The sequence below is a fragment of the Triturus cristatus genome, chromosome 11 (assembly GCF_964204655.1).
Source record: "Triturus cristatus chromosome 11, aTriCri1.1, whole genome shotgun sequence".
NCBI classification, from domain to species: domain Eukaryota; kingdom Metazoa; phylum Chordata; class Amphibia; order Caudata; family Salamandridae; genus Triturus; species Triturus cristatus.
Window position 1 is genome coordinate 223,554,518 of NC_140594.1, and position 24,596 is coordinate 223,579,113.

Genomic DNA, 24,596 nt, shown 5'->3' on the forward strand with positions numbered 1-24,596 from the left:
TGCTGGGATACCTAAACCCACCCCCTCCCACTGGTAGTACATAAGCTGTACAACCCCAGCATTCAGCCTGTTCTTTTTTTCTGTCTTCCGACAGAATGGGATGTGGATTGCTGGTTCTTACCTGCTGGAGTCTTCTTGGATGTCTTGTCGGGCTGCTGGGCTGTCCTCGACGTCCTGTTCTGTTGTTTCCTGGCCTGCCGGGCTTGCCGGAAGCCGCGTTTTTGGGCGGCCGTTCCTTTGTGACTGGGGCGCCGCTCCTCCCGGTCTGTTCCGGGTTGAAGGCCGGGTCTTCCTGTGGCTGGGCCGGTCAGGGACATGCGCTGCTGGTGCTGCTTGGGAATCCTCTGGCCGGTCTTGGAAGTGCCTCTGGTGTTCCTGGTTGCCGGTTGGGGCTGCATTTCAGCCGCTTCCTCCTGGACGCTGCATGGCCGCCCGGGGGTGCCGGTTGCTCATGGTTTCCTCCTTTGCTCAGCGCTCGTTGGTGGATGGTGTCTGGGCTGGTGGTTGGGAGTCAGTCACTGTGTGGTGGTATTTGACTGCCCCCATGGTAAGTACCACGTAGCGGTTTCTTTTCCATGCTATGCTGCCTGTACTGCTGTGCTGATCTGCGACCTTGGCACCCTGTTCACAACTGATGTTGTCTGCTTTCTGATGTTCAGTGGGGTCGGGCCTGCTTGGTACCTGTATGGGAGACTGCCGGGGCAGACCTGGTGCTGTAGGCTTCCTTTGATTGCCTTCCTGTGCTGTTTCTTGCTTGCAGCCACTTATTGCAGTGGTCTTTGCCGCTCTGCGGATGGTGGGGCATCTCTGGACGCAGTGCTGGTCGGCTGTGGCTGCCTGCCTTGCGGTTTTGCCTATTGCGCACCGAGTGCTCTGGCGGGGTCCTGTCTGAGGTTGTTCCGGGTGCTTGGGACAGTTCTTCGGTTGTTCTGTCTCGGTGTGCTCTGGTGGTGCTTTTCTTCCAGCGCGCGGTCTCCACTTTCCTGGTGGTGTGCTGTTTCCTGGGCTCCCTTTGGCGGCCTGCTGCCTTTCTGCCCTGTTGGTTCCTGCCATTGTCTGCTGTACGGTGTTTGGTGGGGTCGGGCATGGTGTGCTTCTGGTTGGGTGCCTGCCTGTGCATGTCTGGTGCTGTGGGCTTCGCAGTGTGTGTTTTGTGGCATGGCTGTGGCTGGCTCATGTGCCTTCCCCTGTGCCCCTTCTTGGTTGGGGGTTTTGGGGTTGGGTCAGTTGGCCCTTTGCCTGTCCTTCCAGCCACCGGGGGTGCCGTGTTGGGGGCCTCTTGTCTGGCTGGCCTGTCAGTTCGGCCTGCTGGCTTCTTGGGTGTTTGAAGGGGCGCCTGCCGGGTTGGGCAGTGGGCATCCCTGTCTTTCTCTCCTGTTTTTGCCCTTCTGCGGCTGCTCTTGGGGTTCGCCTTGGGTGGTTCCTTGGTGTCCTTCTTTGTCGTCCTGGCCAGTGGGTCACCTCTTGGTTGGTGGGGGTTTCCTCCTTGCCGGTTCTGGGGTTTGGTCTTGCCCGGTTCTGTGTTCGGCCCTCTGTTGTTGTCTCTCTCGGTTGTGCCCTGGTATTGTGCGGGGTCTGCTGCGGTCCTTCCCTAGCCCTTCTGTGGGCTGGGTTCTGTTGTTGGTTGCGTTCTCGGGATGGTTGCGCTTCTGGGCTCTCCCTGGCCTTCGCTGGGCAGGGTGCTGGGTTCGTGTCCCGGTGTCTCCTGTTTTCGGGGTGTGTGCCTCGGGCATAGCCTGTTGGCCTGTCCCTGTGCCCCGGGTTCTTCTCTGGGTGTGGCGGCCTTTCTGCGGTTCTCCGGTGTCTCCACTGGGGTTGGTTGCTGGCCGCTCCTGTCCCATGGCCTGGGCCTCCTCTGGAGTTTCTGCGCCTCTGGGCTCTTCATTGTCGGTGTTGTCGGCTTTGCGGGGGGGGGGCTTGCTTGTGATCACTGCCCCCTCTCTTCCTGGTTGCTCCTCTGGGTTGGTGCCTGTGTTCTTTTCAGGTTCCGTCCTCTTCGGTCTTTGCAGTTCTGCTGGTGACTTCTCCTGGTGTGTTGGGGTTGGTCCTGTGGTTGGTCATTCCTTGGTCTCTTACTTTTGGCAGGAATTCTTCCGTCTCTTCTTCCTTCCCCTCGGCTTTTTGGTGCAGTCGTTGTGGGTTTGTTCAGGGTTCGCTCTCTATCTTTGCTCCTGCTGCTTTTGTGTCGGTGGGTGGTGTTTCTGGGCCTTCAGCTGTGCTGCCCTGCTCGGGCCTGCTCTCGTCTGCTCTCAGGCGTTCGGCCGTGTTTGGCCTGGTTGGTCCCTGGTTGGGCAGATGCCTGGTGGTGTGGGCTTCGCCCTTGGCTGTTTTCTCCCTGGTCAGTTGCCCTTCCTGGTTTGGTTGTGCCGTGTGGGCGCTTCCACTTCTTCTGGGCCCCCTTCTGCTGGTTGTTCTGGGGGAGGGCGATTGTTCTGGCCTCTCTGGGAGTTCCTTTGGGGCTTGGCTCTGGGTGCTGGGCCTCCTTCTGGCTTGGCCTGGGGTTTTTGTGTCCCTCTATTTGCGGCCCTGGCTCCTTGCGCTGGGTCTTCTTCTGTGGTGGCCTCGTCTCTGTTCTTGCAGTCTGTTCCTGGTCCTTTCTTGGGCTCTCCTCCTCTGTGGCTGGTGGGGTGGTTTCTGGTGTCGGTTGTCTGCCCCTTGGGTGGCGGCTCCTTGACTGGGTTCCTTGTGTTGGGGTTTTCCTGGTCGTCCCCTGCTCGTTTTGGGGTTTTGTCTCTTTTGGCTTGGTTGGGGGCATGGCTGGTTGTGTGCTCCTGCCTGTGTTTTTTCTTTTTTCTTGTGGTCTCCCTTTTGCTTCTGTTGGGTGCCGCTTTCGGTGTGGTGTCCCTGGTGTTTGTGGGAGTCTGGAAGGCTGGGTTGTTTGCTTTAGTTTTCTCCACTTTGTCAAGGAATGGGACGAGGATTGGAGGGACCAGGAGGTAATGCCCTAATACTTACTGGTAATCTTCATTACTCCTGGTCCCGTTGTCCTCGCCCCAGTCCTTACATCCCTATCTCCCTCCCGGACGGCCAGCCTTCCTGTTGGTGGCTTGGTATTTCAGGCTGAATGCTGGGATTGTACAGCTTATGTACTCCCAGTGGGAGGGGGTGGGTTCAGGTATCCCAGCATTCTCCTGCTCTTTTTTTCTGTCGTGGAGATGGTCATCTCCACTTTGTTAAGAAATGGGACGAGGACAACGGGACCAGGAGTAATGAGATTACCAGTAAGTAATAGGGCAATATGATAAATATATCACATATTTAGAAATCTTTAACATAATCATTGTTTCTAAATAACTTTGTGGGTAATTACAATATTCCTATCCTATTGATTGCCTTAAACAGCTGGGTTTTCTGACACATCAGTATGCTTGAGAGCATAACTGAACAGCAGATATAGGTTCTGCTGAAGTCATAGTAAAGTGATTTAGATTTCCTGGCATGAGATGGAGAATGGTGGGTCACACATTACTCAAAATATGTATGGTTCCCCATCCTTCTGTAGTTAGCCTCATTTCCCAACCTTTTTACATAGTGAAGAAAGATCACGCCCCCTTCCATGCCATGTATCTGATGGAGCAGGATTTTTGCAAAATAAACCTGCTCGGATTAAGCCTGCTACGTGTGAAGTTATTAATAAAAAAAGTTGGAGAAAGATTGCAAAATGTGCAGTAGAAAAAACTCCAAATGATTTCTGTAGGCCGCAAATGATTTTCTGCACACAAGGTAGTATGAGAAATAATGGTAAGAGTTTGAGTTTTTATGTATAAAAGAGAAGAGATTTATTTTCCTTTGGGCATGTTAGAAATTACACCAAAATTTTAGGAGTGAAAAGCGAATAAAAGATCATGTCTATAAACGAGTCTAATATTTAATGCATAGAATATATGTTTAGGAATGTTTGCGTTTATGTTAGAATAACAGAGAACTTAAAAGAATGAGTGTAATGAAGTATTTATGTGAACCAATAATTAAAACTGGTTTTTCTAGAGAAATGGCACATTTTACAGAGAAGTCCTCAAACCACTGTTACGGTTAATTTTAATTCCTTTCCTTAATGTAGGCTGCAAAATAGAAGTGTATTTGTCCTTCGTAGTGATTGTTGTTATTTTCTTTTTGTCGACTACTACTTGGAAGATAACAAAGGAACTTCTTCACTGTCCAGGGAACTGCTTAATTTATAGGTAACTGTGCTAATAAAATGTTGCACAGACACATAAATATGTGCTCGGGCTTCGGAAGGAGGATATCGTAGTTTTCTCTGCTGAAGGACGATGATGACAGCCTGGCTCTAACAAAGAACTTTTGAAAGTTAGGTGCGATGGAAGTTTTGTGACTGAACAACCTATGCTCCTGGACCAATGAGAACTGTTTAGAGAGGATGAGCCTATACCCATTAGAGAGGGAATCCCTGTAGCTCCTGAGGGTACGTCTGCTTCTTATATGTCATTAGAAAGGGGGTACCACACGTATACGTGGTTGGAGAATTGGGTGAAGTATACTGAAGGGGATGGTATTTTAGCATTTCCAGTATACTGAAGGGGATGGTATTTTAGCGTTTCCAGAGCATGGTACTTTTAGCACAAGGATTTTAGAAAATTTTAGATACCAGATAAATGAGTTGAAACCAAGTCCTAGACCTATGCAATATGAAGTGCTTGAAGAATGGGAACATGAGGCATACAAGAGAGATAGAGACAGGACACAGAATAGATATAGAAACACTGTGAGTAGATATTCAGAAGCAAAATGGGATGCACAGATGAAAAAATGGAGAAGGGATGTAGTGGCAATGGGTGAAGGAATGTATCCAGTTGTGATAGTGGAGAATCAGGAAGGAGGAAAGTGTAAGGAGAAGAAGAAGAATATAGTAGAAACAGAAGTAGATCCGAATGAGGTAGATGATGAGTTGTTGGATGAATTATTGATGAGCAGACCACCCCCCTAATCAGGAAGAGCATGATAGGGTTACACCAAGTGCTCCATTGATCCAGATAGAAGTTCCTCATGGGAAAAATATGAATGCAGTAAGTCAGGTATAAGATGATTTAAGTAAGAGAATTACTCAGTTGAATTTGAATGCAGATACTTTGTCAGTTCCCGTGAATATTGGTCCAATTGTTCCATTATACAGTGATGGACGGAGTATTTCACAGGTACATGTCTTACAGTTCCTGCAGCTTTAGATGAGACTTTTGTTCCCGTAGCGTATGATAAGACTAATATTAGTGCAAGTGAAATAGAGTCATTGATTGATCTTTCAGAGAGGTCAGTAAAAAACTCCAAAACGTGGTATACAAATAAATCCTAGGATATTGTTGCAGAATACAAAGGGAGTGACACCTACCTCAAGAGAGTCATCAGGGCCTTCACTGGCTGAATTGGATGGGTGGATTAGAGGTATTAGAGGAATGATGTCTAATAAAAGTATGAACATGGATGTAGGTAAATTAAAAGCGGATTTGGAAGAGATGCTTTTAGGTACAATCAGTCCCGAGAGATCGAGCAAATAATAAGATTAGAGCGAGAAATCGTCATGAGAAGTTTGCTGAAGTTGCACAGACATATGGTGTGGACATAGACAAGTGAAAGGCTTTACAAAAAACATACAGATTGGATTTCAGTGATAAAGCTTTAGAGTGGTTGAATGCTTCTGGGAAACGTTTGCAAATTAAAGAGTTAATTAGTACATTGAGACAATGGGGTGAGTTGGATCGTTGGAAAGGTAGATGGGCTAAAAAGAAGGAAGATATAGTTGTGAATCAAGGAGCTTCACAAATGTTTCCAATGAGAGAAACAGGTGCAGAGGTGACTGAGATAATATACCCGATGAGAGAAGTACCAGGAGGTGGGTATGTTCATATCCCATGATCGAGACAGGATATATTGTCTTTTACGAATTAATATCTGAGACTGAGAGAGAAACCAGTGGAGTGGTACAAACAAGTAGAAAGGTTTGTGAAAGTTTCAAAGGTCTTGTGGAAAGACTTAGATGGTTTGTTCGATATTGTGGTTCCAGCTGATTTGTGGGTCGATTGTAAAATTGCTGTAGATTGGCCGAAAGAAGAATATCCAAGAGATGCAAAAACTGGAGCACCATCTGATGAAGTGATGAAAAAATGCAATCAGGTAATTTCTTATCTAAAAGGGAAGATCTCACCTAAAGAAACAGATTGGGTCAAAATAGATAGAACTACTCAGGAATCGAAAGAAACAGTGCATGCTTACTGTGAAAGGCTTCTTTAAGTGTTTAAACATTATAGTGGCATTGAAAACATTACTGACAAAGATATGGGTCATATTGTATATAAGTTTGTGTTTGGCTTGAGACTAGAGATTAGTGGAATGATTCAGCAGCATTTGATCTGTTGGCAGAGTAAGACAATTGATGATCTACTGCATTATGCAAAGTATTGTAGTGATGACATTGAGTGAAGTCATAAAAAGTTGAAAGAAAAATTTATGTGGGCTCAGATGAAAGCGGCACAGAAAGGTGGTTTGGTAGATTTCTCACAGACAGGTTTTCACGGAAAAGGTCAGAATGTTCAGGATGGTCAGATTGCTACTGCTATGAAAGGTGTTGTGGGAAATGGTGGTGTTTCGGCTCAAGGAAAAGGTAGAGGTAACAGAGAAGATTTAAAGAAGAAATATCTGTGTCATGCGTGTGGCAAGTTGGGACATTGGAGACGTGCGTGTAGGGCTTTGTTAGGAAATAATTAAATGAATCAGACTCAGCAGATGCCTTTTGAGATGAATAAAAGTCAACAGAAACAGATACCACAAGCTCCTATGCCAAATCAGAAATGAATAGTCAAGTACAAAGATACAGTGCCAATGTGGGTTTTCACACAAATGAACAAGCTAATTCAAATGCACAAGTGACTTCACAATATTGGTTGCAGTGCCAAGAGAGTGATTCAGATACATCTCAATGACGGTGCCTGAGGGGGGAGGAAGAGTGTGTTCTTGGCGCATCTTTAGAAGTAGATCAGTGTAGTCCTTTTGTGGATGGTGAGGTAGAAGGTAATGTGATTACATTCCTTGTAGACACTGGTGCTACTCGTTTCACTGTGAGAACTGTGGGAATTCCTCACCTACCCCTCTTCAAAGATAGTATCCAATTTAATCAATTGATTAAAACTCTAGTGACAAAACTAATGAATGTGCAGATTGAAAATTTCCGAGATTTGCATCTTTTTGTGGTGTGTGACACAAGACCAGTTAACCTATTGGGTAGAGACTTGTTATGTAAGATGAATTGCACCATCTACTGCACACCAGATGGAATAGCATTTCATACAAAGGATGAGGTTGTTGTTTTCAAAATGGCAATGGCAAGGCAAGGGACAGAGGTGAATGAATTGTATCCTTTATTTACAGCAAAGAATTTGCCTGTTGAATTACGAGATACTGTGTTGACTGACGTGTGGGATTTTCCAGGGAAAGACATTGGATTGATGAAGTGAGTTGATCCTATTCAAATTTCAGTTAAACAAGATGCTGAATTGCCAAAAACGCCACCTTACAAAATGAGTCCTGAGACGATTGCAGGAGTAACACCTTTGATTGAATTGATGATTTAACAAGGTATTTTAAAAGAGATATTAGGTAGTCCTTGTAATTCACCTATAATTCACCTATAATGGGAATTAAAAAAAACAAGCGGAAAATACAGAATTGTCCAGGATTAGAGAAAAATCAATCAGATAGTAATATCTCCAATAGTACCAAATCCAGCAGTAATTATTTATCAAATCCCATATGACAGAGTGGTTCACAGTGATTGATTTGTGTCTAGCGTTTTTCTCCATACCATTGCATAGTCAATATTTATTTGTATTCTGGTTCAGAAACCGTTTTTTGCATTGTGCCGAGTTCCTCAAGGGTATACAGAGAGCCCTTCAATCTTCAATCAGATTTTGAAGAGGTGCTTAGAGTCACTAGTAATGCCTAATGACTCAGTCTTGGTGCAAGAGATTGATGATTTGCTTGTTGCATCAAAGACAAAAGAAGCCCGTGTGACATACTATTGCTGTACTGAATAATTTGGCAGTAGGGGAGCATAAAGTGTCACCAGCAAAATTGAAATTTTTCCCAAAAGAAGTTCTCTATTTGGGTCACAAAATTGAAAAAGGAGTCAGGAAAGTATCACAAGATTGAATAAATGCTATTTTGCAAATGAATCCACTCAAGACACAGAAAGAGATTTGAATGTTTTTGGGTATGGTTGGATATTGTCAACAGTGGATCAATGGTTTTTCATTGACAGCCAAGCCATTACAGAGATTGACTCACAAAGATGTGTCAGGTCCAATTCAATTGGATGAGGAATGTATAGAGGCATTTATTGAGCTGCAAAAGAGCCTTTGTTGAGCATTAGGAATGTCAGATTTCAACAAGGACTTGTTCTGTTACGAGAGAGGCGGATGCACACTTTCAGTTTTAACGCAAATGCATAGAACAGAACTTCGTCCTGTGGCACACTTTTCCGCCACTTTAGATTCTGTAGCTGCAGCTTTGCCAGGATGTTTAAAAGTAGTTGCTGCTAAGTGTGTGAGTTTGAAACAGAGTGAAGTGATTGTGATGAGACATCTAATGAAAGTGTATGTACTACATTCTGTTGAGATTTTGTTGACCCGTACTTGACCACAGCATCTTACGAGTAGTCGGTTGATAAAATATGAATGAGTGATACTGGGAGCTGAGAATGTGATTTTGTCAAGATGTACAAATTTGAATCCAGCTGCCCTGCTACCAAATCCGATTTGTGAAGTGTTGGTGGATAAAGGAGATCATGATTGTCTGGATGTCCCTGAGTTTTGTACAAAGCCGAGACCTGCCATAAGGGATACTCCATTGTCTGAATCAGATTGTGTGATGTTTGTGAATGGATCTTGCTTGAGAGATGAAATGGGTACTTTGCGAGCTTCTTTTGCAATCTGTATGGTGGCTAATGTCATCGAAGCTTCATGCTTGAGGGGAGTAAAATCTGCTCAAATATCAGAGTTGGTGGCAATAACAAGGGCGTGTTATTTTGGGGAAAAACATGAGAATAACTATATTTACTGATAGTCAATTTGGGCAATTGTGCCAGTTGGTGTGTAAGTGGGTGCATGGATTGGTAAGAAGGTACATGAGTGTCTATATGAGTTATTGATTAGTTTCCTGAGTGTCTATATGGGTAGGTGAGGGGCGTGTGACTCCCTGCATGGATGTATGAGTGGGTGAATCCCTAGGTTTATGGGCTCATGAGTGCATCTGCGAGGGGCTGTATGGGTGAGTGCATGTGCATATGGCTATGTTGGTGAGTGAATGGATGTCTTACTGGTATATGTGTGAGTAACTACATATGTGAAAGGTAGTATATGTGAGTGTTGGAGTGTATGAGTGACTATATGTGAGAGTAAGTGAGTGGCTGTATGGATGAGTGTGTGGTTGTGTAAGTGATTGTAGAAGAGAGTAAGTATGTGTTAGTATCTGTATGAATACATGAGATTGTGTCTGTAAAACTGTATAGGTGAGTAAATGGCAGTGTGATTGATTCTTTGGATGACTGACTAGGTGTGTGAGTAACTCTCTGGGTGAATGACAATGTGTGAGTGTCTATATGGGTGTATGACTGCATATATTAGTGGCTGTATTGATGATTGACAGCGTGTATGAGTGACTGTATGAGTGAGTAAGTGGATGTGTTTATAGACCTATGAATCAGTAAGTGGGTATGTACCAACAGGTATTGGTGTGTCTATGGTTTCGAGAACGGTAGTCTGTATTTTAGAGTGAGTATATGAAAGGTTATATTAGGGTGTAAGGAGGTGCATCAGATATTAAGTGGATGATATCATCAGTGATGTAATCAGTGATGTCACTGACCATGTCCTGAGTGATGTAATATGTGACATCATCAGCAGTGCATTGCGGAGACACGAGCTATAGTTAGCTCAACTAACCATAACGGATGGATTTCTATGGTTTTTTACGAGTGAAATGTCAGCCTAACTATAACTTCCCTGAAACCTGTGTTTTTTTCGGTGAATATCTAAGGTTTTTTTAAATGATAATTCCTAACTATAACGTCCCTGAAACCTGTTGCTTTTTCAGTGAATTTCTCAGGTTTTTTAAATGCTAATTTCTAACTATGCCTACATAGGTAAGACATGTACAGAAAGAGGAAGAAAGGTGCAGAAAGAACTAAGAGAAGTGCAGAAAGAAGCAACAGAGGTGCAGAAAGAGGCCTACTTCGACTGTACCTTTTCACAGACTCATACAAAGTAGCCTAATCGCTAATCCTTCTCCCAAGATGTCTTAAACCTCACTTTTCTCTTGAAGGTTCAATATTTATCGACTGCTCGGAATGTTAGGCCTACCAAATGTAAATGAACCTGAAAGAGTGTATGTGGACGCATGTTCTGAACACGGTTGAAAATGGGCTAAATGAACAGGATGAATCATTTAAACAAGTAGGACAGGTGCTCCATGTTTTTAGCCTACTTGTGTAGTTTGATGTGCTTGCCTAGTTACAACCAGGGTTCCACACACATCACCGGCAATAACTTCTGACATGCTGTTTTCTAACATGACTACTTCCTGTATTTAATTCGTATAATGCTTATATGCTTTAATTGCCTTAAAACACAAGTCAACCGTTGATTAAAAAGCGCTAGCACCATGACGTTCATTTGTGACATCCTATACTTGATACTCATACCCCATTTAAACTGTGGCAATGTACTGGGTACAGAAATGTGTTGAAAGCGCTAGTATCATGATGTATGATACTTGAAATGTGTTATTGATCATACAGTATTACTCGCATCCGAATTTACTGATTTAAACTGTGGCAATGTGCTGGATACATACATACAGTGACTGTAAGCATTGATACAATGTTGTATTTTCTAGATCATGACATATTTGAAGTATGACAATGATTATACAGTAATGCGTGTACTCATATTAACTGATTTGAATTGTGACAATGTAATTGGTACACGGATCTGTTGATTATTTTACTTCATTGCATTCCAGAGGATTTTTATCTCAAACCCGCGATCACTGTTCCTATACCAGCACCACAACCTTTTCACAATTACTTGTCGGCAACACTGCAATACAGGCATGTTGTTAGACATCCGTTCCAACTACTAGCGTCATAGCCCAAACTGCATTCAGCGGCTGCACCCGAACGTACACGTGCTTCGTGTACGTGGGTCTACGCTAACCGAGTTAAATAACCCGGGAACGGCAATCTCCTTCAAGACTGCTGCCTCCATAGGACGTGACATCAGATGAGTGGGCCGCGTTAGATACTTCACAATCTCTGCAATAGCATCGGAGCGCCGCTCACATCATTTACAAGCCAGCTTACGAAACTAGTTTTTAATTTCAGAAATAGCACGCCTTTGGAAAGGGATCATTCACTGTGTCCCTGTTCCTGAAACTTGCCTTCAGCTACAACATAGAACTCACGGAGTTCAGGATAACATCGGTCCCTGACTCTTATCAGGTCAGACTGTGGTTTTTAGTCAACATGATTTCTTTGATTGCTTAAATTGCTTATCCATACTAATGGGTACATTGTTGTGCTTTTCTTTATTTTACATAAGCCCACAAATTAAGAGGTTATCCATGATTGAATAGACGTCAGTACTCTTTCCTTTATCACGATTTGCAGGAATACGTGGGTCCCTGATTCTCATCAGGTAAGACCAGCATTCACTTCTGGCTCTATGACACTCATCATCTTTAATGTTGGGTAGAATAACCATCTCCCATTTCATTTAGGCACCCACCAGCTTAGACTGAAAGAAGCTTGCTTGAGGGAATTGATGCCTTAACTTCGGTGAGTATCTCACCATGCGGGAACTGCCAATCGGCTACTTCCAATTCTGGAACACACACCCTGATAGATTGTTCGTATTTGTAGGCTGTCTACCACCTCCTAGCCTTAAATAAGACCCGCCATGACATCGATGAATTAGGCTGTCCATAGGGTCGAAACGTTGACGTTATACTTTGGCTCATCTGCACCAAGTCTCATGGTTAAGAATGATGAAAATTTTCGCCTCCGACCTGAGACATTGATTTAATTTGGTCTGCCCCTCCCCCTTTCTTCCCCTTAATTGCAAATTCATCCTATTCTTATGTAAATATTCTATTTACACTTGTATATAATGCACTCAAGTCACCACAGTCACTGAGCACTTAGTTCACTTCTATATATGTCACTGTGTCTTTCGACAGTCTCAGAAACTAAATAAATTATTTTTGATTGCATCGTACATTTATGAAGTATTGTTCTGTCGTGTTCCAGTGGTATCTAATTTGAGCGATTCCATTTGAATAACCTATGTTTACGTGAAGAAATCAGATACTTGTTGAATAACCTTTTCTTATGTGAAGAAATCATTCGTACCTTATGGAACCACTGTAGTTTTGTTGCGAAATACCCAGGTTCTGAGGGACACAGGGTTTCCCCATTGTTTTTGTTAAATACCAAATGTAAAACAGCAATTCTAACCTATCACTGTTGCAAGTCACACGAAGTTTGTGAAGGTATGCATGCCTGTGTCTGTGCTTTTACCTAGTGGCATGTTACATAGAAATAAACATATAAATACTTGCATACCTGTGTTTCAAACAGCATACTCTGTAGATTTGTGTACAAGAAGGTGTATGTATTTATTTCTGCTCATAATACAGGGCACATGGGTATTTAATAGAATATTTGAGGAACTCTATAACACTTACATACGTAAGACATGTCTGCCTGTGCAACAGAATGACAGAGCAGAACTGAGAAGATTTTACCACCTATAGGAGAAGCTACCCGCTTTTTAACCTACCATCTTCAGATGCATAACACATGTGAGAATACATGTACAAGCAGCAGACATATACCTCGGTCACAAGAGCACGCAGACCTTTAAACTTGACAGTTTTCACTTCCCGTTTAAGTACAGAAAGAGGCAAGAGAAGTATAGAAAGAGGCAAGAGAAGTGCACAAAAAAAGAGAGGTACAGAAAGAGATAAGAGAGGTGGAAAAGGAGGCAAGAGAGGTGCAGAGAGAGGTACAGAAAGAAGCAACAGAGTTGCAGAAAGAGGCAAGAGAAGTGCAGAAAAAGGGAAGAGAAGTGCAAGAAGCAAGAGGTGCAGAAAGAAGAGTGAGGTGCAGAAAGAGGCAGGTGGGGTGCAGAAAGAGGCAATAGAAGTGCAGAAAGAGGCAAGAAGAGTGCGGGAAGAAGCAAGAACGGTGCAGAAAGAAGCAAGAGAACTGCAGAAAGAGGCAAGTGAGGTGCAGAAAGAGGCAAGAGAAGTACAGTAAGGCAACAAAAGAACAAAAAAAACAAGAGCGGGGCAGAAAGAGGTTAGAGAAGTACAGAAATATGTAAAAGAAGTGCAGAAAGAGGCAAAAGAAATACAGAAAGAGGCAAGAGAATTGCAGAAAGAAGCAACAGAGATACAGATAGAGGCAAGAGAGGTGCAGAAAGAGGGACGAGATGTGCAGGGAGAGGGGTGCAGAAAGAAGCTAGAGGGGTGCAGAAAGAAGCAGTAGAGGTGCAGAAAGAAGCAAGAGAAGTACAGAAAGAACCAACAAAGGTATAGAAAGAGGCAAGAGAGGTGTAGAAAGAGGCAAGACAAGTGCAGAAGGTTAGGGTACATTGAAAGCTATATCGTTGGGCTCCTTAAGGTGATAATACACTGCATAATGACATCCTACGCAAGGTTCAAGAGGCTCCATTAAAAAGTGTTGGCACATTGAACACTACACAGTATCCCGTAAGTTTAACATGTGTGTCATTGTCCCCGCGGTTACTTGGGGACCAAGATATGGAAGGGGTATCCTGCTTACACATAACAAAAACAAGCATTGGCATAGCCAATAGGTCTCACTTATGGGACCTTCTAAGTATTTAGTTATGCAGCACAATATCCTTGGTGCAACCACATCAACTGTTGCGTGGCTAAACACTTATAAGGTCCCAAAGACGAGACCTATTGGCTATGCCAATGCTTGGTGTGGTTGTGTGTGTGGTTGCATGTGGTTGTATGTGTGTGGTTGTGTGTGTGTGGTTGTGTGTGTGGTTGTGTGTGTGTGTGTGTGTGGTTGTGTCTTTGTGGTTGTGTGTGTGGTTGTGTGTGTGTGTGGTTGTGTGTGTGTGGTTGTGTGTGTGTGGTGTGTGTGTGTGTGTGTGTGTGTGGTTGTGTGTGTGTGGTTGTGTGTGTGGTTGTGTGTGTAGTTGAGTGTGTGTGTGTGGTTGTGTGTGTGTGTGGTTGTGTGTGTGTGGTTGTGTGTGCTTGTGTGTGTGGGTGCAGTTGTGGGTGTTGGTGCAGTTGTGTGTGCGTGTGTGTGGTTGGGTGTGTGTGGTTGTGTGTGTGGTTGTGTGTGGTTGTGTGTGTGTGGTTGTCTGTGCATGGTTGTGTGTGTGTGGTTGTGTGTGTGGTTGTGTGTGTGTGGTTTTGTGTGTGTGGTTGTGTGTGTGTGTGTGTGGTTGTGTGTGTGGTTGTGTGTGTATGGTTGTGTGTGTGTGTGTGAGTGGTTATGTGTGTGTGTGGTTGTATGTGTGTGGTTGTGTGTGTGTGGTTGTATGTATGTGTTTGTGTGTGTGTGTGGTTGTGTGTGTGGTTGAGTGTGTGGTTGTGTGTGTGTGTGGTTGTGTGTGTGTGGTTGTGTGTGTGGGTGCAGTTGTGGGTATGGGTGCAGTTGTGGGTGCGGTTGTGTGTGTGGATGTGTGGTTGGGTGTGGTTGTGTGTGTGGTTGTGTGTGTGCTTGGATGTGTGGTTGTGTGTGTGGTTGGGTGTGTGCAGTTGGGTGTGGTTGTGTGTGTGTGGTTGTATGTGGTTGTGTGTGTGTGGTTGTGTGTGTGCTTGTGTGTGTGCTTGTCTGTGTGCTTGTGTGTATGGTTGTGGTTGTGTGTGTGGTTGTGTGTGTGGTTGTGTGTGTGTGTGTGGTTGTGTGTGTGGTTGTGTGTGTATGGTTGTGTGTGTGTGTGAGTGGTTATGTGTGTGTGTGGTTGTGTGTGTGTGGTTGTGTGTGTGTGGTTGTATGTATGTGGTTGTGTTTGTGTGTGTGTGGTTGTGTGTGTGGTTGAGTGTGTGTGTGGTTGTGTGTGTGTGTGGTTGTGTGTGTGTGGTTGTGTGTGTGGGTGCAGTTGTGGGTATGGGTGCAGTTGTGGGTGCGGTTGTGTGTGTGGATGTGTGGTTGGGTGTGGTTGTGTGTGTGGTTGTGTGTGTGGTTGGGTGTGTGCAGTTGGGTGTGGTTGTGTGTGTGTGGTTGTATGTGGTTGTGTGTGTGGTTGTGTGTGTGCTTGTGTGTGTGCTTGTCTGTGTGCTTGTGTGTATGGTTGTGGTTGTGTGTGTGGTTGTGTGTGTGTGGGGATGTGTGGTTGGGTGTGGTTGTGTGTGGTTGTGTGTGTGTGGTTGTGTGTGTGAATATGTGGTTGGGTGTGGTTGTGTGTGTGGTTGTGTGTGTGTGTGTGTGAGGTTGTGTGTGTGGTTGTGTGTGTGGTTGCATGTGTGGTTGTGTGTGGTTGTGTGTGTGTGTGTGTGTGGCTGTGTGTTTGTGGTTGTGTGTGTGGATGTGTGTGTGTGGTTGTGTGTGTGTGTGTGTGTGTGTGGTTGTGTGTGTGATTGTGTGTGTGGTTGTGTGTGGTTGTGTGTGTGGGGGGGTGTGAAGTTGTGTGTGTGGTTGTGTGTGTGGTTATGTGTGTGGTTGTGTGTGTGTGTGTGGCTGTGTGTTTGTGGTTGTGTGTGTGGTTGTGTGTGTGGATGTGTGTGTGGTTGTGTGTGTGTGGTTGTGTGTGTGTAGGTGTGTGTGGGTGTGGTTGTGTGTGGTTGTGTGTGTGGTTGTGTGTTTGGTTGTGTGTTTGTGTGTGTGTGTGGTGGTTGTATGTGTGGTTGTGAGTGTAGTTGTGGTTGTGTGTGTGGTTGTGGTTGTGTGTGTGGTGTGTGTGTGGTTGTGTGTGTGGTTGTGTGTGTGGTTGTGTGTGTGGTTGGGTGTGTGCAGTTGGGTGTGTGCGGTTGGGTGTGTGTAGTTGGGTGTGGTTGTGTCTATGGTTATGGTTGTGTGTGTGGTTGTGGTTGTGTGTGTGGGTGTGGTTGGGTGTGGTTGTGGTTGTGTGTGTGTGGTTGTGGGTGTGGTTGTGTGTGTGGTTGTGTGGGTGTGGTTGTGTGGGTGTGGTTGTGGGTGTGAGGTTGTGTGTGTGGTTGTGGTTGTGTGTGGTTGTCTGTGGCTGTGTGTGGTTGAGTGTGGTTGTGTGTGGTTGTGTGTGGTTGTGGTTGTGTGTGTGGTTTTGTGTGTGGTTGTATGTGTTGTTTTGTGTATGTGGTTGTGTGTGTGGTTGTGGTTGTGTGTGGTTGTGTGTGTGGTTGTGGTTGTGTGTGGTTGTGTGTGTGGTTGTGGTTTGTGTGTGTGTGGTTGTGTGTGTGTGGGGGGGGGGGTGTGGTTGTGGTTGTGTGTGTGGTTGTGTGTGTGGTTGAGTGAGTGGTTGTGTGTGTAGTTGTGGTTGTGTGTGGTTAGGGTTGTGTGTGGTTGTGTGTGTGCCTGTGGGTGTGGTTGTGTGTGGTTGAGTGTGTGTGGTTGTGTGTGTGGTTGTGCTTGTGTGTGTGGTTGTGGTTGTGTGTGTGTGGGTGTGGATGTGGGTGTGTGTGTGGGTGTGATTGTGTGTGGTTGTGTGTGTGGTTGTGTGTGTGGTTGTGTGTGGTTGTGTGTGTGATTGTGTGTGTGTGGTTGTGTGTGGTTGTGTGTGTGGTTGTTGTGTGTGATTGTGTGTCTGTGTGGTTGTGTGTGTGGTTGTGTGTGTAGGTGTGGTTGGTTGTGGTTGTGGTTGTGTGTGTGGTTGTGGTTGTGTGTGTGTGGATGTGTGTGTGGAGTTGTGTGTGTGTGGTTGTGTGTGTATGTGTGTGGTTGAGTGTATGGCTGTGTTTGTGTGGTTGTGTGTGTGTGTGTGTGTGTGTGTGGTTGTGTGTGTGTGGTTGTGTGTGGATGTATGTGGTTGTGTGTGTGGTTGTGTGTGTGTGTGTGTGGATGTGTGTGGTTGTGTGTGTGGTTGTGTGTGGTTGTATGTGTGGTTGTATGTGTGTGGCTGTGTGTGTGGTTGTGTGTGGTTGTGGCTATGTGTGTGGTTGTGTGTGTGGTTGTGGTTGTGTGTGTGGTTGTGTGTGTGGTTGTGTGTGTGGTTATGGTTGGGTGTGGTTGGGTGTGTGTGATTGGGTGTGGTTGTATATGTGTGGTTGTGTGTGCATGTGTGTGTGGTGGTTGTGGGTGTGGTTGTGGGTGTGGTTGTGGGTATGTGTGCGACAGCGTCAGCAGGGCTCTGCCGATTCTCCTGGAGGGGAGCGTCGCGAGTCGCTCAGCAGGCACAGGTGATTCGGAGTCGGGGAGCCGCGACAGCGTCAGCAGGGCTCAGATGGTTCAGAGTTCGGGGAGCCGCGACAGCGTCAGCAGGGCTCAGATGGGTCAGAGTTCGGGGAGCCGCGACAGCGTCAGCAGGGCTCAGGTGGTTCAGAGTTCGGGGAGCCGCGACAGCGTCAGCAGGGCTCAGGTGGTTCAGAGTTCGGGGAGCCGCGACAGCGTCAGCAGGGCTCAGATGGTTTAGAGTTCGGGGAGCCGCGACAGCGTCAGCAGGGCTCAGATGGTTCAGAGTTCGGGTAGCGTTCTTCGGTTCAGGGATCGATCGAGCCGCGACCAGGTCAGCAGGGCTCTCGTAGGTCCAGGTCTTCTCTGCCTCCCGTCCCTTCAGCACCCCTTGTTATACTCCTCCTCCTCTTTGAAGTCCGGAGTCCTCGCTAAGAGGGGTCTTCGTGCCAGGGGGCGGTGTGTCGGGATTTCCTGTCACTCGGCCCTTTGATCTGTTCAGGTGGGTCTGGGAGGGACTCCAGACACCCAGCAGGCGAGGCGCCCACTCACCGGGGGCCTGGTGGCCGATCGAAACCCTCCCTGGGGGAGGAGATCAGAGGTGTGACTGAGACGGCGTCTCCTGGTCTTGCTTGGGGGTTTCCCGCTCCCTCGGCTGGGCATGTGTGGTAGTGTTGTGGGTTCAGCTGGTGCCCCGGCCGGCCATCGGGTTTGTGGGGTCAGGGCGGCCGGAAGTCTGTGACATCGGGGATCAGGTGTGGTTGCAGGGTGGCTTGCTGGTCGGGAGGGCCCACGCCACGAGGCCGGTCTCACACTCATCATGTCCTCATGAAAGCGCCAACGAAAGGACTCCCTAAATGGTGCGACGGACATGAAGCAGCCGCTGCGATCAGAAATAAACACTGTGAACGTTGTCCAGTTTCACAGTAACATTTCCTTAATGTTCTTTAAGTCACAAAACAGTAATACTAAAATCATCTCAAAATAAAGGAACACAAACATCGAGTTTGTGCAAAGAGAAAGCACATTGTAAGTCAAACGGGCGCAGCAAAGCATTAACACAAAAGTGAAAGTGATCGCGGGCGCTTAATGAGCATGACGAGGTTTGCCAGTCTCTGCTCCTAAGCGCGCGCCCGCACATGCACTGTAGCTCTAGGCTGGCCATGGTAGCATTTTTTGAGCCCTCACAAAAAGTCTTGTCAGACCAGCGCATGCGCTGGGTCAGGCGAGACCTAAAAAGCTGTAGCTCCGCCCGCTGTTGGGGAAACACGTAGTACCCAAACACCATAGCTTAAAAAGTGGCAAGTATGCTTGAATTTCTTCTGCAGAGTGGACGATCAAATCAAAAAAATGGGTAAACAGGAGAAAAAGCCAAAGGTACCGATACCATGCTAAAGGGAAGACAGTCTCAAAAGATTACACTCGTACACTGAGATCGCATTAGATGCAGAACCTACCTGTTCCCGCCTTCCGATTGAAATAGACTGACAGCAGGGCTTGGCACCTCGGCAATTATATGGACGCTTTCAGCAGCGTGCGTGTGTCGCACGCGTGTGGAGAAGTCGCTAAATGCCTGCGTCTTATGTAAACGGGCCTCGTTCAGTGAGATCAAGGAGAGCTCTGTTAATGGGATATGATGAGGTCGATTGCCGAAAAAGGCTTGACAAGGAACCAAATCCAGGAACGTGAAATTACGGGCCCGTGACATCAAATATAATTATAAACTTGTCACCTAGGATTTTTCTATAGGTGGAAAAGAGTTAGAATAGAGTTACATACTTTGAGCATCGTTACCATGACACAATGAAAGACGGCAACATAAAGATAGCAACGGTTATGTTGTGCATGTATAAAATAAAATGCCTGTCCAGCAGCGTGAACTTCCCAGCGCACAATCTATATACGATTGATGCATTTTAAAGAATTATTTTGCATACGTAATGAATGATAACATATACAAAATGCTTTGTAAAGAGAGTATTTACATGTCAGCTCGATGTCATGATGGAAACAAGCCAAATCTAAGTTGGTATGGAAAACATTTCGTACATATGATGCTGGTAGAAATGCATTCCTAGTTACAGCTGGGGGGAAATAACGGAGAAACACCATAGTGTACATGTAAATACATTATATAGGAACATGGTAGCCCAATGTCTTGTTGAAAGTTGGTCTAATGCAGGTAGTTATATCAAGACAATTATGTGGGCATTGTGTTATTACAGAGTTTACGTATCACCGTTATAGTGCCTGATGGTACACGATAGCAGAGCAAGTAATATACATAGGAGTCATTCATTACCCAGCCATGATAGTTGTGCATTTGTGGCATCTAGTTCATTCAAGCCATTATGGACAGTGTCCATGGTGTGCATCCATTTGCACTCTTGTACATTGAGAACAGAATTCAGATCACCCCCTCTGACGCCCAGAGTGACCTTCTCTAATACTACCCGCTTGATTGATTCAGGTTGGTGACCTAGTGCCTGGAAGTGATCTACCAAGGGTACCCGGCAGTACCACACCTGATCCTACTACAATGCTGTAAGATCCGTGCCTTTACCTTCTGTTGTGTCGGGCCAATGTAGATCTTTTCACACGGGCATTGAATTGCGTAAATTAAGTCTGTGGTGTTACAGTTGATGAGTACATGTAAGTTGGCCTTGGGTTGTTTATAGCAAAACTGTTTTGTTTCAATCGTCCATTTACAGGCTTTGCACTTGCCACACTTGTAGTGGTTAACAGTCTCTGGTAAGTGCCACATTGTTTGAATTGTGGGTTGAGGAGGTACTTCCAAGAGTGATCGTGTAACGTAGTTCCTAACATTCTTGCCTTGTTTGAAGGAGTGCATCGGAGGGTTTTGTATCTCCAAATCATCGGAGACAAGTTTCCAGTGCCTGTTGATGATTTACTTTATCTCATTGCTATGAGTACTGTAGGTTGTAACGCATATCATCCTGTCCAAAGCATAAATTGGGCGTTGCTTAGGTGTCAACAGGAATTCCCTCGGATTAAACCAGGCTCTCTTCCAAGCGCGTTTAACAATCCTTCTGGGGTAACCAAGTTCCACAAGTCGATTGATGAGATCCTCAGATTCACTGAAGTAATCTTCCTTGTGAGAGACATGAATTGGCAGCAGTGAAGGGTGATTTTTATGACCTTGCCCACATCCCTAATGTTGTTGGTGCCATTGACTGCACATTTGTTGGACTTGTTTCACCACAGGCACGTGAGCACATATACAGGAACAGGAAGCATTTCCATTCCATTAATGTGCAAGTGATATGCCAAGCCGATATGATAATCTCCCATGTCTGTGCCAAATTTCCAGGTCCTCTTGTGTCCTGAGGACCTCAGGACACAAGAGGACCTCATCCCCGAGCAGCAGTGCGCCAGGGGCCGTGTTTGCAGAGTGGTATAAAAAGGGGGCATGGCCTCGGATCACTCTCAGCAGTCCAGCTGTGTGGGGCTTACTGGAGGTACCTGGTGGGCTAGTTGGCCCCCAGGGACTCTCATGAAGAAAGGGGACTTCATCCCCCAACCAAGAGGACGCCAGGAGGCGCGTTTGCAGAGTGGTGGAGAAAGGGGGCGTGGCCTGTGCCTACCTCTCAGCAATCCCGCTGTGTGGGGCTTACTGGAGGTAAAAGTAGACTAGTTGGCCCCTAAGCACCCCCAGAAGTGAAGGGGACTTCAATCCCCATTCAACAGCGCGCCAGGGAGCGTGTTTGCAGTGTGGTGGGCAAAGGGGGCGTGGCCTGTTAAGAGAACTTAGCCATCCTGCTGTGTGGTACTTACTGGAGGTAATAGGAGGGGTAGTTGGCCCCCAAGGATGTCCTTGGGCGCCAACTACCCTCTTGTTACCTCCAGTAAGTACCACACAGCACGATTGCTAAGATGTCTTTGGAGGCCATGCCCCCTTTTTCCACCACTCTGCAAACGCACCTCATGGCAGACTACTAGATGGAGGATGAAGTCCACTTTCCTCCTGAGGGACTTTGGTGGCCAAGAAGCCCTCCTGTTATTTTCTGTAACTCCTACGCAGCAGAATTCATGAGCGCTGGTCGGAGGCCAAGCACCCTTTCTCTACCACTCTGCAAACGTGACTACTACTTTTATACCCATCTTTCTGCACCTCAGACTTAGAGGTAGTTTTAATCCCCCTGCCCCATTATATACTGGGGCCTTACAGAGGAGGTCATGCCAATCACAGGGGTACCCAAATGCATAGTGTTCCCTAGTGTATGTAGGTGTTTCACTGTATTCTAAGTGTCTTTTAGCATAGCACTGGCTCTAGGCCTGGTGAGTCAGAGTCAGTTACCACCATTACCCGTCAGCAAAAAGTTGGGGGCACAGGATGACTTTGCAACAAGACCTCTTTCTGCACATCTGTTGGTTCTTTCTGCATATCTTTTGCTTCTTTCTGCACTTTTCTTCGTCTTTCTGGACTTCTGTTGCCTCTTTCTGCTTATCTCTTGCTTCTTTCTGCACCTTTCTTTGTCTTTCTGGACTTCTGTTGCCTGTTTCTGCATCTGAGTAGCTGCATGAGTGTCTATATAGGTTATTGAATGGGTGTATGAGTATCTGTATAGGTGCCTGAGTGTCTGTGTGGGTGGGTGGGGGGGTGTTAGTCTGTGCATAGATGTGTGAGTAGGTGATTCACTGGGTGTATGGGTCAAAGAGTGCATCTGTGATGGACTGTATGGGTCGGTGGGTGTGTGGATGGGTGTGTTGGTGAGTGAATGGATGTGTCAGTGATAATTGTGTGACAACTACATATGTAAAAGGCATTATATGTGAGTTTTGGAGTGTATAACTAACTATATGTGAGAATGAGTGATTGTGAGAGTGGCTGTATGCATGAGTGTGTGCTTGTGTCAATGATTGTATAAGAGAGTAAGTATGTGTTAGCCTCTGTATGAATAAGTGAGGTGGTGTGTGTATAACTGTATAGGTGGGTAAATAGGAGTGTAATTGTTTCTTTGCATGACTGACTAGTTGTGTGAGTAACTCTATGGGTGAGTGGCGGTGTGTGAGTGCCTGTACAGGTGTATGACTGCATAAGATAATGGCTGTATCGATGAGTGACTGCATGTATGAGTGACTGTATGGGTGAGTGAGTAGAGGTACGTGTAGATCAAGGTAATAGTGAGTGGGTATGTGCTAACTGGTATTGGTGTGTCTATGGTTTCGAGAATGGCATTATGTATTTTAGAGTGGCTGAATCAAAGGTTATATTAGGGTGTGAGGAGGTGCATCAGATGATCACATGGATGATGTCATTAGTGATGTCATCAGTGATGTCATTTGAGATGTCATCAGTGATGTCATCAGTGATGTAATATGTGACGTCATAAGCAGTGCATTGCGGGGGCACTGGTTATAGTTAGCTCAACTAACTATAATGGCCGAATTTCTCTGGTTTTGTACGAGTGAAATGTCCAACTAATTATAACATCCCTGAAACCTGTGGATTTTTTCATTTATAATTTCTATGGTTTTTTAAATGGTTATGTCTAACTATAACATCCCTGAAACCTATATTTTTTCAGGGAATTTAAAATGTTTTTTAAATGCTAATTTCTAACTATTACATCCCTGAAACCTATGTTTTTTTCAGTGAATTTCTAAGATTTTTTAAATGCTAATTTCTAACTATGCCTACAGAGGTAGGACATGTGCAGAAAGTGGAAGAAAGGTGCAGAAAGAAGCACGAGAAATGGAGAAAGAGGCAACAGAAGTCCAGAAGGAGAAAGAAAGGTGCAGAAAGAAGCAAGAGATATGCAGAAAAAACCAACAGAGGTGCAGAAAGAGGCCTTGTTGCAAAGTCATCCTGTACCCTGGGCATTCCCCAACTTTTTGCTGACTGGTACTGATGGTAACTGACTCTGACTGACTCTGGGCTCTGCCTAACCTGGCCCGGAGCCAGTGCTATGCTGAAAGACACTTAAAATACAGTGAAAACACCTACGTACACTAGGGTACACTATGGGTTGGGGTGCCCCTGTGATTGGCATGACCTCCCCTGTAAGGCCCTAGTACATAATAGGACAGGTGGATTAAAACTACCTCTACGTCCCTAGCATATAATAGGGCATGGCAGTTTAGAGGCCAGCAGCCCTTTTCTGTGCTTGAATGTGTGCACTGCTGAACCTGATGTCAGTTTAAAAGTAGCCCTGTGTATGCAGAGAGAGGCAAGTGAGGTGCAGAAAGAGGCCATAGAGGTACAGAAAGAAGCAACAGAGGTGCAGGAAGAGAGGTGCAGAAAGAGGCAAGAGAAGTGCAGAAAGAAGGAAAAGAGACGCAGGAAGAGGCAAGAGAAGTTCAGAAAGAGGCAGCAGAGGTTCAGAAACAGACAGAATAAGTGCAGAAAGAGGGAACAGGGGTACAGAAAGAGAGAAGAGGGGGGCCGAAAGAGGCAAGAGTGGTGCAGAAATTTGCAAGAGTGGTGCAGAAAAAAGCAAGAGCAGTGCAGTAAGTAACAACAGAGGTGCAGAAGGAGGCAAGAGGGTACAGAAAGAGGCAAAATAAGAGCACAAAGAGGGACGAAGGGTGCAGAAAGAGGCAAGTGGGGTGCTGAGAGAAGCAAGAGAGGTGTAGAAAGAAGCAGGAGAAGTGCAGAAAGAAAGAACAGAGGTGCAGAAAGAAGCAAGAGCAGTGCAGAAAGAATCACCGGAGGTGCAGAAACAGACAAGAGGGTTGTAGAAACAGGCAACAGAGGTGTAAACAAGAACAGTGTAGAAAGAAACAACAGAGGTGTAGAAGGAGGCAAGAGGGATGCAGAAAGGCAAGAGGGGTGCAGACATTTGTAAGAGAGGTGCAAAAAGAAGCAAGAGCAGTTCAGTAGGAAACAACAGAGGTACAAAAGGAGGCAAGAGGGGTGCAGAAAGAGGCAAGAGCAGTGCAGGGAAAGGCAAGAAGGGTGCAGAAAGAGGCACAAGGAGTGCAGAAAGAAGGAAGAGAAGTGCAGAAAGAAGAAACAGAGGTGCTGAAAGAGCCTCGAAGGGTGCAGAAAGAGCCAAGAGAAGTGCAGAAAAAGCAACAGAGATACAGAAAGAGGCAAGAGTGGTGCAGAAAGAGGGAAGAGAGGTGTAGAAAGAGGCAAGAGTTGCACAGAGAGGCAAGAGGGGTATAGAAACAGGCAAAAGGGGTGCAGAAAGAAGCAAGTGATGTGCAGAAAGAGGCAAGAGAGAAGCAGAAAAAGGCAAGAGAAGTGTTGAGCGAGGCAAGAGAGATTCAGAAGGAG